This window comes from Patagioenas fasciata, chromosome 8, assembly GCF_037038585.1.
Source record: "Patagioenas fasciata isolate bPatFas1 chromosome 8, bPatFas1.hap1, whole genome shotgun sequence".
In the NCBI taxonomy this organism is placed as follows: Eukaryota; Metazoa; Chordata; class Aves; order Columbiformes; family Columbidae; genus Patagioenas; species Patagioenas fasciata.
This window is the reverse complement of record NC_092527.1, coordinates 35,377,474-35,396,491: the sequence shown is the minus strand read 5'-3', so window position 1 is coordinate 35,396,491 and position 19,018 is coordinate 35,377,474. Positions and strand designations below refer to the sequence as shown.

General features: G+C 38.4%; 1 protein-coding gene across 1 annotated transcript in view; it reads left to right on the top strand.

The window, feature by feature from the left end:
• GFRA1 (GDNF family receptor alpha 1) overlaps positions 1-19,018 on the top strand; it is a 145,029-nt gene that overhangs the window by 68,483 nt on the left and 57,528 nt on the right. The window lies entirely within an intron of this gene.

The window sequence follows — 19,018 nt, the reverse complement described above, 5'->3', positions numbered from 1 at the left end:
CTCAGCTGCCCCACGGGATGTGAAGATGGGCAGACGTAGCCCTTTTTAATGGCAGGTCATCAGCAATCTTTTGTACTAGTCCATTGTGGTTGGTACACCTATGCTAATGGTTACTCCCAGTAGATTACAGCAGTGTGGTCACCTTAATGAGATATGCCATCCTGGTGCCTGCATGAAAATACATTGTAGTTCAAGATATTCATACATTCATGTAGAAACAGGACAAAGTCCGTAATGACAGGTTATTAGAAAGATTAATCCTTTCATTGCTGGTCCTCCACTGTCCCTGCTGATTTGCCACCAACCATTAATATATGCAAATCCCCAGAATATTTGGTGTAACTTGAATGAATCTGCTTCTCTCCCAAATACACCAGGCACAGCCAAACAGTTCATGAAGAACATTTTGTTCACCACAACTTCTGGAAAACCTTACTGCACTTACTTCAGTGCAAATGTGTCTTCATTCTGTAGTACACCTTGATGTTTGAATTTGCACATGATTTAACATCCCTTCAGCATTCATATTTTCTTTGATCCCCTTGCTTATTAAAAAATGCAAATCTAAATTGTATCTTATTAATGTGCTTCTTTGTGCTAAAGCTGTGGGGGGTTAAAATCCCAGCTTTGGTAACGTATTTGGATTCTTAATGTGCAAAGTGCAAAGAGAGCTAGATTTTCTGCAGGCCATATTTTCTAATCAACTGTTATGAAAAAGATTTTTATTGTGCTTCTATTTCTTGCTCCCATGGAATTTACAGAAATAAAAAGAGTAATGACTTCGTTGTTATACAAAAAATATTTTCAACCATAGATAGAGATCCCCATTAATTTGCTGCAATTTCTTAAAAATGACAATGAGGAATCTTGGATGAAAAGTCAGAAAAATATGTATTTTAAATACATGAAAGCCTTTTAACTGGTTAATTTGAAGTAAACAGTAATTTTTTGTCATGGACCTACGGCCTGGATTTTGTAGTAGTAAACAGTGGTCACTCATTTTTCCAGTTAAATATAGTAGCTTTTAGGTACTGAGTACATCCTTTCACTTTAAAAAAAAGCAAATGCTGTAAAATTACTGATGCATTTAAGGCCATTAAACTGCTCCTTGTATTTCCTTTTTGTACAACTTGACCTATCCCTTTGCCCTGGTAAAAGCTTTCTCTGTATGTTTAATGGCTTTTTTTTTCTTAGTGCTGCTGCTTGTTTTTTGAATTACTTCTTATGCATCTGCTTAACTTATTGAGAATTTGGGGGGCCGTTGCGGCTTAGAATTCTGCATTGCATAAAAATATAGCAAAATGTGAAGCACCTGTGAGATTGGTTAAAAGAAAGTAGGAAAATGTTAAACTTCATTTGATATAGTGCCAGGTTACTTCTTCACAACTTTGCAGGAAGTTTTACATACAAATTGAGCTTTTCCAGAAGCAGTCCGATCATTAATGAGTTTTACAGAAATATTTGGGTGAAGACAAACTAGAAAACTTGCTTAATTTTTTTACAGAAATGCAAAGATGACCTTACAATTATGCCTAGGAAACAAATAAAATACAAACATTTTATGCAAGTTGTGTATTTGTTGAAGCAGCTAATTATTTTGTTGATTCACCGGTAGCTGCATTTTAGGACATGCAGATCCACAGCAAGTTTTTTATTATAATAAACTGTGCTGTTTCTGCTTTTCCTTCCTGTTCTTGCTGCTTCAGAAGCCTGAGAGATCTAGCTGTGGAATCCAGTTTACATGGTCTACCATAATGTGGAGTGGATACCCTGTTATTGAGGTTATTCTAAGCTTTTGTAGACTCAGTGGGGAAGGGAACTCAGTCTAAGAGCCATTCTAACATAATAGTAGCTCTATCCAAATGGTTCAGTTTACCTTGAATGGAATTGCTGATTAGGGAAGAACAAAGTGCTTAATCCAGGAACTAGATCTCTTTTACTTACAGCAGGGCTTTCCGTAGTTTTGCACTTGGGGGATCATTTAATGGCTGTGGCCCTCATCTGAAGGCGAGGGTTTACATTTGATTTGATGTGGTATTCTCTGATCCCATCTCTTTTCAGCTCCCTGTGACTTGGGGGCTGAATGCTGAGCAGACTGACACTTCTTCCAGGATCCCTTCAGAAATGGAAACTGATGCTTCTGGCACTGTCCCTTCACTGCCTTAGTGTGATTTGATGGATTAGGAAATGCTGAGAGAGTGGGTTTGAGCTCCCCAGGCTCTGACTGACTGACAGCTCTGTGGGAATAGGGCTTTGGGGCACTGATTAGCTCCTCTAGTCCAGTTGTTTTCATTACTTACCTGAACAGATAGAAGAGGCCCTATTATTTGTAAGGCTCAAGAAGTCGTCTAGTTTTGTTGAGGACAGATGCTATGAAAAGGTCCGTTACTGATCCAACCGTAAAGTTCACATTGTAGTAGTCCTTGACTTGCTGGATCCACAGCCATGTACCGCTGGGGATCATGACTCAGGTACTGTCTTTGCTGTGGGCAGTGAGTGATCATGTTGGTGCTGTCCTGCTTCCCACTGTTGAGACTCTGGATTTGCTGAGTTTCTTCAGCTGCAGCGCATTCTTTATAGCAGTAGCCTTAGCCACCGTTTTCCTAGCTCAAATAGTTTGCCCATATTTTGGCCAGAAGAGAGATTAAGAGAGGTTCCAGCTTCCAGCTCGGGTAAACAGGAAGAAAAGTGAGCAGTTTCATGCATTTGAGATTCAAGAGGTCCTTATTTTATTCCTCCTGATGGTTGGATACAAGTTTAAGAGGGTGATGGGGCAACTGGATAGGCTGTCCTAGCCTGGTGGCTTTGTGGTCTATTTGAATAAGGAGACTTTGCTATTAGCTTGGGGTTTGAAGCTCTGAAGATGTGAGTGCACATTGAAAGATCCTGCTTTTGCCATAGGTGGCTTTAATTTGAATAGAAAGGCTATCCATTTATGTGTTCTATCATAAATGAAACAACAGTGATAAAATTTTAGCCAACTTTGCTCTGTTTCAGAGTGTGATTTATCAGAATATTTCTATAATACTTATCTGGGCCACTGTGTTGAGAAAAAGTCACCAGAAATATGGTTTAACTTCCCAGTTGGGATGAAAGTTTGTTTTCCTTCTCCAGAGTAGCAAGAAAACAACCAGAGAGTGTCAACACCTGAGGTCTTGCTTCCTGTGTCTATTTATTCCATGATGATCTGTGTGTATTGGAGGTGAAAAAACAGATTTCTATCTTTGAGAACAACTGTTCTCTGCTGATAAAGGATCATCTAAGAATTATTCAACGTAACTCGACAAGCAATTTAAGAAGGCAGTTTTAAGATGCTTGACTTGTAACATATGGTATGTTTTCTATCACATGACTTGGCACTAAAACCAAAAATGTTAAGGGTTTATATTTCCATTTTAGTTTCAAGTGAAATTGTGTCTCGAGTAGAAAGGAAGAAAAACACACAGGAAATGTTAGGGGTTTTCCTTCTGAAAATGTTCCAAATGCCTGATGAAATTAATTTTAGAGTACTAATCAAGCCAAAATTGTAGCTATACCATTAGCAATGTTTTTTGAGAACTCATGGAAGACAGAGAGGATCCCAGGGGTCTGGGAAAGGACTAACATAGTACCTGCCTTATTAAAAAGATAAAATTTATATATATATATATATATATATATATATATATATACATATATATATATATATATACACACCCCCACACACCCTTCCCATAAATAAAATAAAACTAGGAAAAAGAGTGGCCCAGGGACTTATGATCTAGTTCCCAAATCAGTGCTTGGAAGGATGATAGAATAGGATATTAAAAAAATTGATTTAAAAGCATCCAGGGGATGTAAGGTGATAAGGAGGGTCAGTGCAGATTCATTAAGAACAAATGTCAAAGCAGTCTAATATGCTTTATGACAGGGTAATTGTCACTTGGTCTGAATTGTAGCATGGGATGTTTAAGTTAGGTATTAGGGCAAAGAAATACAAATTTAAGAATAAAGAGGCACTGTATGTAATACCTTGGAGATTGTAGCATCACCTCCACTGGTAGATAGAGGTGGATATTTTGCAAAGGATGTGCTCAGTTTGGCTTGTCACAGGATGATGAACAAGATAACCACTACAGATCCTTCCAGCCTTGAATTCCTCTGATCTTGTTAAAATTTCACAGCACAATACAGGTTTTGAACGGCTCGGTAAAATACTTGACAATCGGGCTTTCCTGAGTTTATTCATTAGTGTTTGCAGCAGGAAGGCACAACACTTCTCTGTCTGCCATTTCCTATGGAAATAAAGTAAGTTTTTTTTCTCACATATTTACATACAGTGTGTGAATGTACACTGTAGTTTCAGGTAGATAACTTTCATCTGCAAGCAGCTTGTCATGTTCAGCTATATACTTCTGTGGTAGGTGACCACATGCAAGCCAGGGTATTATTTTCAGATATCTCTTTAAATCAGCAAACCTCTCTGTCCTTATGGAGCCTGTTGGGTGACAGTGAGATGAGTGTGACTGTAAAAGCTCTGCCTACGTGGATTAGATTACAAGATCATGTACTAGTTTAATCCATTTTTAACTGGATTTTTTTAAAAAAAAGCCCTTTGTACCATACGTTTCATTTTGTCCGGCATTTGAGCAAAAGGCCCCAAAATACAAAACTACTGTGTCACAGATTCCCACAGGTGGGAGTTTTGCTTTTACGTCCTTTACTTACACATTCTGCAAGAGCACAAAAATATGAACTTCATCCATTGTATGCAGCTAAAATATAAAACCAAGTTTTGCTTTAATCTTCACTGTTACATTTGTCTCATTTCTCTGGTAAAATAAGAAGTGAATGAACCCCATTTGGCTTGAAGTAGCAGATCTGTATCCAGTTCATTTGTGGATAAATATGCGTTTCAGCTATTGATGTTTCTTGATCCACACAAAGTGGTTATATTAATACTGAAACATTATTAATCAACAGGTAGCTCTTTAAAAATACATCACTAAGACTAGCCAATTACCTTTAAGTATATATCAAAGGCGACAGAGCAATTTGACTTACTCTCATGGTCCATTAGAGAGTTTCAAAAAGTTTAATTATAAATATATTTTTATCTGCAGTGAAACTTACAATGCGAATTTAAATTTCTCATTCTGACCTCAAAAAAAAAATAAAAAGACAAACATTCTTTGGCTTTTCAGTACAAAATATGCTTAAACCCATTTTTGTCTCTTGAATTAAAACTAAATAAACTGTTATGTCCTACTATTTTTAAGATAGTCTGCTCTGTAAGATCACAAAAGTAAGTTATGAAGACAGATTACATCATTGAAGTGCATAGTTCTGTTTGGCTTTATAACACTAATTAACTATTGACTTTCAGTGAAATTGCATTATTTCCCCCTCTACCAAAGGAAAATCTGACCAAAGCATAAAGTCAATCTGTAGATTCTCAAAAATATGCTCTTTATTCAAAGAATATAGGCCATAGTTTTGGGAAGCACACAGTGTATTTTTTATACCTTCCTGAAAGTTTAAATAGCTGTTTGAAAGATAAAACCCACTCTCACCTATTTGTGGAATCGCTCCTGATGCTTCTGCTTCAGGAGAGGAATGTGTTGGCTGGAGTATTGCATTGTGTTTTACAGTCAGATGAGAAACTGTGTATTTTCCTTTGAGATTATTGTACCATTCTTCATAAAAATTTCCTTATTTAAGTAGACTATTTCCCCTCTGGCTCATGTCCCTTGACAATTACCCAGCATAAGCATTCTACAGAGAATAGTGCGAGGTGTAAGCTGATTGTCATTCGATGCAAGTGAAATCTTTAGGTGAACATTAGTCACTCTTTTAGACATGTTAGCTTGAAGTGGAAGCAGTCAATTACAGAGTAGAGGCTTTATGGCTACATTATTACCATCATACTATTACGTTTTCGGCAGTAGCATTCTGTTTGATCGATCCGTGCCAAGGCATTGATGGATAGTTTTGTTCTTCAAATGTCAAATATGTGGGACTTCTGTACTTTATTTATTTACTGGTGCACTACTGTACTGTGGCTCTCTCTCCTTTCTACATCATTCTAGCTTTAGCAGCTAGTCGTGATTAATTTTATTTGAAGGTTTGATGTTGATTTCAATAGTGTTTTTAATCTTTCTCATGCTTTTGAATTGCAGAGGAAAGTATAGTATTGTGTTGGATGTACATTTAATCAGACGTGAAAGTTTCACAGTTGTATGAGGGCCTTGCAGAGCAGCAGTTGTTGCTGATTGAGAAACACATGCATGTGTAGCAAATGCTGAGATTCTCTTCTCAGTGCTTCTGTCTGTTGTCCTTGTTTGGGGGGCTTGGGCTCTTTATTATTTTATGTCTTTTTCATACATCGCAATAATTTTAGAACATCACTAGCTTCAAGATGCAGGTTTACTTTAGCTCACAGGCTTTGATCTGAGTACTATTTTTTAACTAAATATATGCATTTGTAAGTATATTTAAAAGTAAAAATACTGCTATTGATACTAATCAATAGGTGTATATAAGCAAACTATTTTTTTGTTTTGATGGGGATGAAGAAGTATGTAAATAGGTGTAAATATACATAGGATGCTGTTAATCTCCTATGTCCAACAGGACTGAGAAGAAACTCCTGATCAGCCTGTTTGTGAGGGATGCAGGTTCTAAGTACTTCAACTTTCTGCCAGGATTTTCCTAACAGTGTTACCGGATCCATTCTTCAAGAAAAAGAAGTAGAGAAAAATGGGAAACTGAGACTCACCAATGTTTTCTGCTCAGTTTGGTATACATCAAGGTTTACAGGCAGAAATTAGCAATACAAACACTCCACACCCATCCTACATCCATGGCTTTGGTGACACAGAAAATCAGAGCAATGTCATAAACTCAAGCTGCATTTATCCAAGGAGGTTCAGGGAGCTCTAGTCTGCATGTTACCACATCCCACAGTGATCAGTGTTTTGTGCCAGAGAATGACTCTACCACTGGACAGCTATGGTGCACCATACAGTTGCTGTCTCTGCAACACTGTACTGGCTGCACCTGTAATGAAGGGAAAGTTATTAATATTGTTAATAGTCATGAATTACTATTTCAAAACTGTCCATTTAGGTCAGTACTACACAAGTGTCCCAACAGAATGACTTGGGATGTCAATCTCATGGTTTGCATTCCTGGCAGCAATAACGCTTTTTACCTGGTCAGGAGTGTTAATGTTAGAAAAACAAACAAGCAAACAAACAAAACCAAACAACAAAAAACACAAACAAAAAACCTTTATTTTGGTAAATGTTATAGTTTTGATTACAGGAGTGCTAGACACTCTTAGTTCATCTCTTATCCATGTCCCTCCAGTGCCTCTTGGACAGTGTTACTGGTGCTGGGTAGCTATTATATAATTTGCCACTCCAGAACTGGCTGCATTTCAGTAGTGTGTGTGTATATGAAGTGGCTCTGAATAAAACAGACTATTTAAATGTAAATAATGTAGTCATTTTACTGAGCAAGGATCATTCCTCACTAATTAGGAGGACATTCATTTTACTTTAGTGTTGAAAGAATAATTAATTTTAGTGTAACACTAGTTGTTTCTCTCAGTTTTTTCATTTTACTCCTACATAAGCGTGCATTCACGTATTTGTAAACACGAACACTAAAGAAAAGCCGATGCATGCCATAGGTATTTTACATTTTAAAATGAAGCCAAGAAGAGTGCAAGCTGGTGCTCAGTTCGTCATAGCACTTAATGAAATGCTTAAGTTGATTTAAATGAATTAAGGCATAAAACCTGGATCCAGAGTTTATTGAAGCAAATGGAAGTCAAAATACTCTTGTCAGTGGGCTTCGGACTAGACTCTAAATAACGATCAGCTGAGACATAGAGGCAGAAACGCAAAGAAAGGCACAAGTGCTATGTAGTTAACAGTGAAGTAAAAATAATTTGATATCCTGCTTGCCTTTTTTCAGGAAAACCTACATTTTTACATGTGGGAAACAGGAGAAACTGGATGTTTATAAGAGATGAGTAAAGGTAAACCAGACTAGTTCGGGGAAGAGGAATTAGCAAAGAACAGGACAAAGACCAGAACAGAAATAAGCTTTCTGTCCATTGCTACATGTCGTATGTGGCGTAAGTGGAAGTGAAAGGGGATTTACAGTAGATGGTGGTCTAATTATTATTATGGTCTAGCTTATTAAATAACATAATGATCTCAAGTTAATAAACACCCAGTTGCATGTAGGTGACATACATGAAACACAGCCTTCATTTTGTACTGCTTTATCTTCTGCGCACACAGTAAGATAGTGACCGTTGTAATAATTATTAAATGTCTAAGTCAGTATCATTTAAGTTGCTTATTTCCATAGTACCTTATTTCCCTTGTCCTATTACGTGCACCTGCCTCAATGCACACATCTCTCTACTGGTTGGCATTTGAAGCCTCAGTAACGAATCTTTAGATGAAGAGAGCAGGAACACGGGCTGCAGCTCACCTGAGCCTCCTGAAGAAGATCCACAGCAAAGCCATGAGCAGAACAAGAGTTACTGGTGCTGCCCTTTTCACATTATGGTGCATTTATTTGTATTCAATGGGGTTGCATTGGGACCAACTGATGGTGAAAAGGAGAGCATCTGATGGTGGATTAATGGAATGAGTCTCTTATTGTTTGGTAGACAGGCCAGATAACTGCCCCAAATGGTTTTCACTACCAGCAGGAAAAGGGGGGGTGATTCGGTGCCTCCACAGCTGCTGTGTCTTTTGCCATTCTCTGACTCTATTGCTCTCTCTGCTGCCATGATGGCAACCGTCACCCCACCCCTACTGCTGCTGTCACTAATTGAGCATCTGCCCTGTTTCTATTGCTGCTGCTTTCACTGTGATTTTAGTCTCTTTTTTATTTGTGCTAATGTACTTTTGTCATGACCACAGAGACATCTGTGGCTACCTGATAGGAGTTGCAGGAGAGCTTTAGAGAAGCTTTAGAGAAGGTAGAGCTTTCCTCTCCTTCTGCTGGAGAGAGTATCTCTCCCCACTCTCTGCTTTCAGATGTTTCCTGATTTATCTCATCAGCTGCTGTTGTCAGGCTCAATTCACAATCATTTCTCCAGCCCTCTGTCCTCTCTTGATTTTCCTTCAAAAGAATAATACCACAGAATGAGCAGGATAATTTTTCTACTGAGGTTTTATATACTTTGACTCTTTTTTTCAGGTTATAGCCATCAGGAGCAAGCTGCTGTCATAGATAAGCAAGCATACTCATGCAGTAGACAGTCAATGCGTGTAAACCATCTCTACCTACACTGGTATTGCTTGAGGCTGGAGTAAGCTACGCTTCAGCAGCTGTTGAATTAACAGGTTTTGTCTGTCTGTAGCGATCTCCTGAGTACAACTCGTACTCTTGGTCAATGGATTTTTTGGTGATCTCCATTTTTTTTTTTCAAATCCAAGAATAAAATAGTATAAGTTTAGATATCTACAAAACATGACTTATGTTACAAAGAATTAGTAGATGGTGTAGGACTAGCTTAAGAAGAGAGTGATGGGAGAAAGAGAGTTTTCAAGAAGTTAAATAGCCATTGCTAAATGGAAGAGAGTAGTTAGGAAGGAAATAGGGGAATTAGGTTGCAGGAAGTGATAGATTAGATACCAGGAAAAAAATTTAATAGAATGTATAGGGAATACTGGGTAGCTATTTGGAGAGGCCATGGAGTTACTGAAAAACAGTTTAGGGCATAGATTAGGCAGATGATTGAGGTGAGAAGAGACCTTTGGAGAATGTTGAGATCCCACCTAAAGCAGTGCCAGTTTCCACCGTGTGTCTTCAACAATGACACAGACATTGGGATTGAGTGCACCCTCAGCAAGTTCGCAGATGACACCAAGCTGAGTGGTGCAGTTGACACCCCTGAGGGACAGGGTGCCATCCACAGGGACCTGGACAAGGACCTTCTCAAGCGAGAAGTGGGCCCATGTGAATGTCATGAGGTTCAACAAGGCCAAGTGCAAGGTCCTGCACCAAGGTTAGGGCAACCCCGGTATCAGTACAAACTGGGGGATGAAGGGATTGAGAACAGCCCGGCCGAGAAGGACTTGGGGGTGCTGGTGGATGAAAGACTGGACATGAGCCAGCAATGTGCGCTTGCAGCCCACAAGGCTGACCATATTTTGGGCTGCGTCAAAAGGAGTGTGGCCAGCAGGTCGAGGGAAGTGATTCTGCCCCTCTGCTCTGGTGAGACCCCACCTGGAGTGCTGCATCCACCTCTGGAGCCTTCACATTCCCACCTTTGAGCTTTTTCCCTTTGGTTGACCTATTACTCTTTCTTTTGATGTTGATAAAAAGTGTGATTCTGTGTATGCAAAAGCACCACTTTATTTTTTTTAATATGTCCTAAGAATTCTTTATGTGTTCACTTCATATGTTTTAACAGCTTTATTGTTTAATGATTTGAAAAAAAAAGTAAACCAGAAAAATACAACTTTATTGACAAACCAATTCTTGGCGTGTAGTTGAAACACTAAAATAACATTGGAAAATTTCAAAATATTAAACATCAAAACAGACCTTATGTTTACATCTCATCACATATATCATGGCTAAGACTGAGATAGGACCAGGTGCAAAAGTAATAATAGTGACCTTAATATTTCGCCTAGACAAAAAGATATAGATTGTTAAAATGCTGTAAAAATCCTTGTTACTAATTTTAAATTCAGTTAAGAGTTCTAAAATTTTACTGAAAAATGTTTGAATTTTTTTCGTGAAAATTCATTTAAGTGTCTTTCCTCCTTCCATCAAACTTATCGTCAGTATCACACTGAGCTCACATACCTTAAAATCCACCTTAAGTTAGACGAAAAACATTTGGGTTATTTCTCCTGCTTATTAATAAATATACAAGCACTTATCTTGTGAAATGAGGCATGAAGCCAAATAGTATCGAAACATTCTATGTACGTATACACCTGTGTGTACAAATGTGTCTGTATGCATATATATATTTGAGAAAGATCTAGGCCATTTTAAAGTAAGACTATACTGTGCTGTCAGTGTGTATAATTGTAGAACACCTCTGATTTTGGTGCACCAATGTGAAGTAAGCAAAATCTCACATTGAATTTAGTTTCAACAACAGGAAGGTAGTGTGGTTAGAAAAAAAAATACTATATTCAGAGCCAGAAACCTGTCCTCATTTGAAATCTGTGGTTATTTCAGGTTTCGATGTCATGGCTAAGAGCATATCTGGCCCCTTCTTTTCTGTAACTGGCATGACTTCAGGAATAAAGCAATTGTTAGCGAGCAGAGAAGAGACTTTGGAATTTCCTGCACTCCTGCTGTGCAGATTCAAATGCTAAGTTTAAATAATGGATGAAGCTAAGATTATTATAATTGATCATTGTATGATTTATATGGAGTAATTATAACTAGGTTGAGAAAGAATTTTCAAAAGCTAGTTTCCTGGTACCCGGAGCCATTAAATAACAGTGTGCTGCCAAAACAAAAATTAGGTGGGAACGTAGCCACCGAGTTCAGAATGTCTGTCCTCCACCTGATTTATAACTACCCTTATGATGACAATATCAGCGGTATTTTCTTATTAGGAACAGTCAGAGCTGTTTGAATTGTTTATCTTATCTTTCTAAGAGACCTCTGCATTGTTTTAAGCTTAGTCAAGCATAATAACTGGAAAACTGCAAAAATCTAATGTATAACAAAACTAAAAGGTGCAAGAGGTTGAAAAGGTTAATTAAAAGTGTAATGATCGCATTTACTGAGACAGTCCAATTAATCACTTTATTCCAGTGGTCATGTGATACAGAAACCATTGCTACAGATAAGTGATTCCTAGTGCTGGCATACATGGTCTGTGTTTACTAAAATGCCTATTTTTCTACAAATGGAAATCTAAATTTTTGATTTTAAGCTGCTTTTATTTATTTGAAAATAGTTTAAAGTGGTAGCTAATGTTTAACCCTGTATCCTCACAGCATACTTTCTCCAGCTGTACTCCCTCTGAGCAGTATGGGAGCATTGCCCCCTTGATACTTGTCTTACAGCCTCACGGGAGGTTTGCTTACAGCTTAATGGGGTTGTAGGTATAGAAGAAATAAAGCACTAGAAATACATCATTATGTAATGTGATCTCTCTGAAACAGTCTATATGACCAACGAAGTGAATTCTCAAGTGTCAACAAGCACATCTAAATGTAATTTTACCACGTCAACTCGAAAAAGGAAAAAAAGAACCTTGTAGGATCAATTACGAGGGTCATAACCTTGTATTATCTGATTTGCTATAATATTCACACAAGCTTTATTGGAATGGAATATAAATTTGAAAAATAGTGAGATTAGAAAGGATTGCAGTGCTGGAGCAAAGAGCTGGAAGCTTTATCCTGGTTTATTTTGCTGGGGCAGCACTTTAGAGGGAGCCCATTATAAGCAGGAGAACAGTAGTTATGTTAACACGGTAATTAATCAAGTCTGAGGAAAAGAGGAAACAAGTTGTGAATTCAATTCTGCAGTAATAAAAAGAAATGCTGAAAGTTGCCCTGTAAATTGGCATGACTTTGGTAAACAGTCTCTCACTTTGTCTCGAGAACTTGCATGCAGTAAATTACTTCTCATGGCAACCGTGTAGGTTTGAATATTTTCACAGGTTTATTCTGTACTTCTGTGTGTGCTAGTTCTTTCTCAATTCTGTTGACTTAGTATTTAGCTAATAATAAAATACTGAACTGTGTAACATGAGAGCATAGGCAGCAACACATTTCCACTTTGAATATTTTAAGGGGAAATTAATTAGAAGAACTCAGCTGAAACAGTGGCAATAGCCTTCCACATCACAAAACCAGCCTCTGACTCAGTACAGAGCATGAATTGTATATGGAATGACTAAGATCTCTCCCTCAAAAAAAAAATAAATGTATTCTGTATATGGTCCCAGTCATGCGTAATCCATCCCTAACGCTAGTGCAGTGCAGATACGTTAAAATGACCTTTACACCCTAAAACTCTTTAGGGTAGAACTGAAATCATTGGTGCAGTAATGTGAGAAACAGTGACTGGATCAGTTTGCAATAATTGGAAGTTTCTTTGTTTAGCAGTCTCTGATTTTGTTTGTACATTTCTGTCTCCTATGTGAGATACCTTGGACAGCAAAAGTAAAAGTAGAATTAAAGAACCAAATTCTTGAATTCAGATTACTGAAAATTCAAAATAACTTTAGTGAGTAAAATTGATGTAACTACACTGGCGTGAATATAATGCAAAACTGCTGTCCTCAGTGCCACGTGGAAAAGTAGGGACCCTGGCATAACCTTTCATTAGATTTGTAGCAGAAATGAAAGGTGATAGATCAGGATATTTGTGTAAGTGATGACAGAAAGAATTTCAGCAGCAGACCACAATGTTGTTAACACCGAGGAGCAGGGTTTCCTTTCCCTCCCTGCTCTCATGGAACGGAAATGTTAACCAGTTCACTGTAGGTTTATAAGACTTTCCTCTCACATAACCTGTAAGTTGAGCAGATGTCTCTGAGCCAGCCCACAGGGCTCAGCCACCCCTGAGTTTTATGCTTAGCCTTTCCCCATTCCTCCCCAATAAAGACTGAAAGTATCAAAGGAAATCTTAAGAAATCATTTCTCCCCATTTTCATCAGCGTGAATCCAACACAGGAGTTTTCGCTTGCAATTTTTATCTACAGTGTCTATGAAATGCACTGAGAAATGGTCAACTAAAGGTAGCAGGACCTAACACTAAATGAAGAAAAGAGTTATGCCAAGTATTAGAGCCCAGATCCAGTGGTGAACCTGAGTAATGCAAAATGCAGCATGTAGGTCATGCAGCCCTCTTAGTAGAATTAAACTTCCATGAACAGACCAAGAAATAGATTTATCCACCTAAAAGTCAGGAGCCTCTGCTTCCAGGTGACATCCTAAATCCTTAAAAAGATGCTCAGAATCCTTATAAAGTACACAGAGAATACTGAATTAAACAAACAATCAAACCCCAACAAAAAACCCTGCACAATAAATGTCAAGATGGACAAAATGAAATACAGAAACTGAGATTTCTTGGAAGACTTTGGACCTGAAGAGCCAAATTCACAGCCTCAGGCAGGTGCATCTGTCCACACAGCAATCCGTATATGTTCCTGGGAGTAGACAGACACACTTCTTTTAATGTGCATCTAGAAGTAGATGTCATGGTGGTTTAGTCATTAAGTTAGTGATCAGAATAGTCTTTGAAGAAGTGGGATGCCTTCACTCTCTGCTCTTTGCTAGGGCTTTTTCACAAAGCCTGAAAGGGTACCCTATGAGTTAGGCAGTAGCTTGGTCTGGAAGGAAGGGGAGGAGCTGTGGTATGGAAAGGGTTATGGGTTTTTTTCAGAAGGGATTAGAAAACACAAGGGGGATCACGCCTCTGCAGGCTTAGAATTAAGGGAATCATCTTCAGGAAGGGAATCCTCGTTTCCAGTCATTGCTCTTGTAAGAGAAATAACTCCCTTTCCTGGGTGCCAGCCAGAACCCTGCAGTCTACCTCCCAGGGAGAGCTCTCATCCTTGGGCTGAAGAATCATGCTCTCTCTTGTGTTTTGCAATATGCACAATTTCCTGTGTATGTTCTTGAGAGCACTCTACAATGAGATGGTTTGAGAACGATTCTGGGAAATGAGAGCAGTGGTTCTGAGTCTCCAGGTCAAAGGAGGCATTGAACCAAAGCCTTCTAGATCCTGACTAATGATTCACCAGTGGAGCCTCATAAGAACAAAGGCCAGGGTGTTTCACAACAGACTTTAAGCATAGCAGTTGTGAAAAGCATGGTAGCTGAGTGATGCACACTTCCAAATTATGTCAGTTGGTTCACAATAAGCAACGTAAATGTTCTTCATCTCTGTAGAGCTCGGACTGGAGACAGTCTTTACCTCCTCAAGTAGATTTGTAGATGTATTCAGAAAAGAATTCCAGGGACCTTTGGAATTTGTGTTATCAGGGACTTACAAGATTGACCAGGAATGTAAAATGTTCCAGCTTTTATCCCAAGAACCTGAAGTCTTAGTTTAGGCAGTTTTGTTTGTTTAGGTCCTTTTGTTGCTGTAGCCCTGGCTGTGCCCTTCTGCACACAGGAGTCAGCCTCAACATCCTTGCCACCTGGTGTACCTACTGCTGCTATCAATTGTAATTTTAGCATGCATCTTGTCATATTTGCTGGTACCCTGAAAACCCTGGATATAGCTGATAATGTAATAGCTTTGATTTTAAAAGGAAAGCACCTGCCTATTATGATTATGGAAAAGGTTTGAAGTAGATCTGACTGTTCTCTAAATGCTGAGTAGAAGACAACTAGAACCTCAGAATAACATGTATGTGTATCAGTCTCATGACTTATTTTTTCTCTGCCATTTGGGATTAGAAATAATTTGTCCAGGAAGGTGGTAGGTTTTTTGAATCCATTAAGATGCAGATGACAATATTTCCTATGTCTGCGTTATTTTTTAATCTGCTCTTCTTACAAAGCAGAAGTACTTTGATGAGCCCCATAGCAGCACTTTTATTAAAGTGGGATCGTGGTTCTCCTCGTTATTCTGGTCAGTTTTTGGTTCCTGTCTGCCATATTCTGCGCCTGTGTTGGAGTAGGTCCATACCCATGTGGTCACCTCTATCACTTTGTAATTTTGCCTTTCATCACATTAACATTTACCACTCTCTTTATAGCATTCCCTTCACTAAAACCCCTAGAAAAACTACTAATGCTAATTACTTGCAAATAGTAATTGTGATTTTAATGGCAGCCTCGGTAAATTGCTTTTTATGTGCTGCAAGAAAATTGAACACTAAGAGTCCATTTTGCTGTTTAATAAGAATGTTATAGAACAAGTAATAGTTCTCTTGCTCCTTCCATCTAGTGGGAGCACGAATAAGAAGCTCCCAATATCCACTGAGAATCCCTTTTTGTGCACTGTGGGGTTAACAGCCAAAGGCTTGGTTGGTGCAGAAATGAAATAGAAATGGAAATGCAGGGAAGATGAAAGATTAAGGTGAAGAGACTGTGAAAGAGGATGAAGCATACGGAAGATCACACAGGGCAGAGGAAACCCTATTAAAACTTTAGAAACATCTCTGGATAGAAGACTAGAGTGTTTGACTGGCTTCTTTCTTCTGTGATATGGAGCATGAGTCCAGAACTGTTGCGGTTGTGACAAAATTGGGCCAGGGTCGTGCGGGTTCAGGAGATAAATGTCCAAGTGGTAACACAGGGCCTGTTTTTTCATCAGTAAAATTTATCAGAAAAACATGTCACTTGGTATGAACATGTTACATGTGCAGGAGAAGAGCTGTTAACTGGTGATCCACGTAGAGGTAAGTTAGTGTCAGTGAGCTAATTATTGCCGTCCCAGAGTTTTTGTGCATAGTGTACAGCAAACTGCCTGGTAGGAGGACGTTTTTTAGGTATCCTAACCCTATAGATGTTGGGAGCTGCTACTGCAGTTGCTGGTGACTTCTGATGGACATCCTGGTGTTTGCAGATCTGCTCTGCTGTGGCTGGGAACCAGCGCCTTGGACATGGGCATGAGGCATCACTTACCACCTGCCTTGAAGTACCTTCCCTTGGAGTCTGCAGCGATTTGGCAGGAGTGGAGAGCTGCGTGGTTTGGCAGAGATTGCCAGAGTGGGTCCAAGGCAAAGTGGGCTTGGGAGAGAGGAAGCGCTGGGTGGGGAAATGGTGGTGGGAAGGAATCGTTACTTCTCCCAGGGTTCTGCTCTGACCGCCCCCTGATCTGTATCCAAGTGCCTCAAGAGAGGAGGGAACTGAAGAAGGATCTCCTTACACAGACCTTTCCCAAAGGATCCTGGCAGGAAAAGTATCTCTGGGTTAGATCTATTTGCTCTTAACATAGTCAGTACCTAGTTAGAGCCAAACTCCAGCCTGTCTTAATAATTCAAGCTTTGCAGAACAGAAGCAGGGTGAATTGTTGACCTTATGTATTACTGCTGCGTAAGTAATCCTCAGAAACATTCTCAGTATTGTTGACTGTTTGTAGTTACCACAGGACTTAGGAATAATTACGTTGTACTTTTGTAATAAAAATAAAGCATGAAGTGTGTTCTGGATTGTAAATTTTGCATTAAAACATGATTTAAAAGCTTGGGAGAAGCTGGCATTAATGAGAAGAGTTGGTTCAGACAGTCTTGTTTAATTCAAATTCAGTTGATGCATATCTTTTATGTGCTGTATTTTTGGCTTGGTTTTAAAAGGTAGAAATAATTTGTGTAATGTGGTGATAAATATGCCAGGAGCAATAGCTGGAGACACATGTATCAAAATAGAAAAGGCAAGTGGCAAGTTACAGCCAGGGTTAGTTCTAGAAAGAAAAATAAACACCAAAAGACCTGGTCCATGGTCAGAGTTGACATGTAGAAGAATCTGAATCTTGGGTAGATACAAATTATATGAATGAGTATAACTACTGTTTATGAACAATTTTCACCTAATTGAACTTTCATCCAAGATCATTTTCAGTGCTGCTTGCGTGGTCAGTGAGTTGGCTTATGCTCTATTTTTAAAAAGATTGATTAACCTGTCCCTTTTGATTTTTGAGATGTTCATATTCACAGTGCTTTTGAGTTCTGTATCAACATTTACTACATTTTGGACCCTTAATGGAAGATGTGGGTATGATTATCAGCAAAGAGATGCTTTATTACATCTTGGATTTTCTTTTAAACAATGTTTTATGATACATCATACAGTAAGCTGATGTCTGTTTGTATTAAAATGCCCCATTCAGAGCTCTTCCACAGAATCTTGTTTTAAAGAGTGGAATTCAGCAGTTGACTCCCAGGCACAAATAACCATGTAATTACTCTGCAATCACATAGTAATTAGCATGTACTATTCATATATTGCATAATTATATGCCCTGCAGATTACATAGTAATTATATTTGTGTTAAACATATAATTCTATATACTGTATAGTTAAGATTATCATTGTATATTAATGTAGTACAACACTTTATATAAAAATGTTACCATTTAATGAAAGGGTTGTATTTTGGGTATCTCATCTCTTCTGCATCTGGTGTTGCTTAAACTGTGGTAGGCTGCTATTATAAGAAATGCTTAGCTCTGTTAATTTGTAGTCAAATGTTGCATGTTTCTAATTTTGTAATATGTGAAGAAGCAAAAGTTGCAGATTTTTGTGCAAGAAACTGGGATTGGGAAGGACTTGGGAGTGTGGATGTTAAATGTACAAAAGTTAAATGTATGAGCCCACTGAACATAGTTACAGTGTATCACTAGAGCAGAAAACAAATCTAATGCTGCTTATACATTGCATTATTTCTGGATAGGTAAGGTAGGTGGGATAGTGGCAGGTGATGTGTTTGGGCACCAAGGCCCATCTTGGGCACAGCCAGTTCAGGCAGTTGTGGTACCTCAGTCCAGCACATCAGCCAAGCTACAGCATCATTTCCTACCATGGAGAAAGATAAAACGTTGATGTCCTGATCTGGGAATAGGAGGCAAAGTGATAGGAGAATGGAGAAGAATGGCACTGAATTTTAGAAGGGCCTTGGACTGAGTTTTTGGGGAAAAGTGGAAGATCTAGGAAAAAAAAAAAAAAATATATATATATATATATATATATTTTTTTTTTTTTAAAGAGGAGCTTAGAGTTTTATATCATTTGAGATGTTTTCTCTTTGGCCAGCCCCCCTCAGAGGTCGCTGCACACTTTCAGATATTTGCAAAATTTTTGTTAAGCTTGCGAAGTCTGTAACAACGGGGAGTTAATGTATTTTCTTGGATCTGTGATGTTGGCATTCCTAATATCCAAAGCAGCATTACGATTATTCTTAATTGAATTGTGCATTCTAATGCCAGTTGCCTTAGTTTTTAAGCAAAGCATCTATTGGGTTTTAAAATCCGGATAATATATTGCTAAATTAAATGTATAGTTATAGTCTTAACTTTTATCAGAGTTTATTTTTTTCTATAATTCCTTCTAGTGTGTGCGTG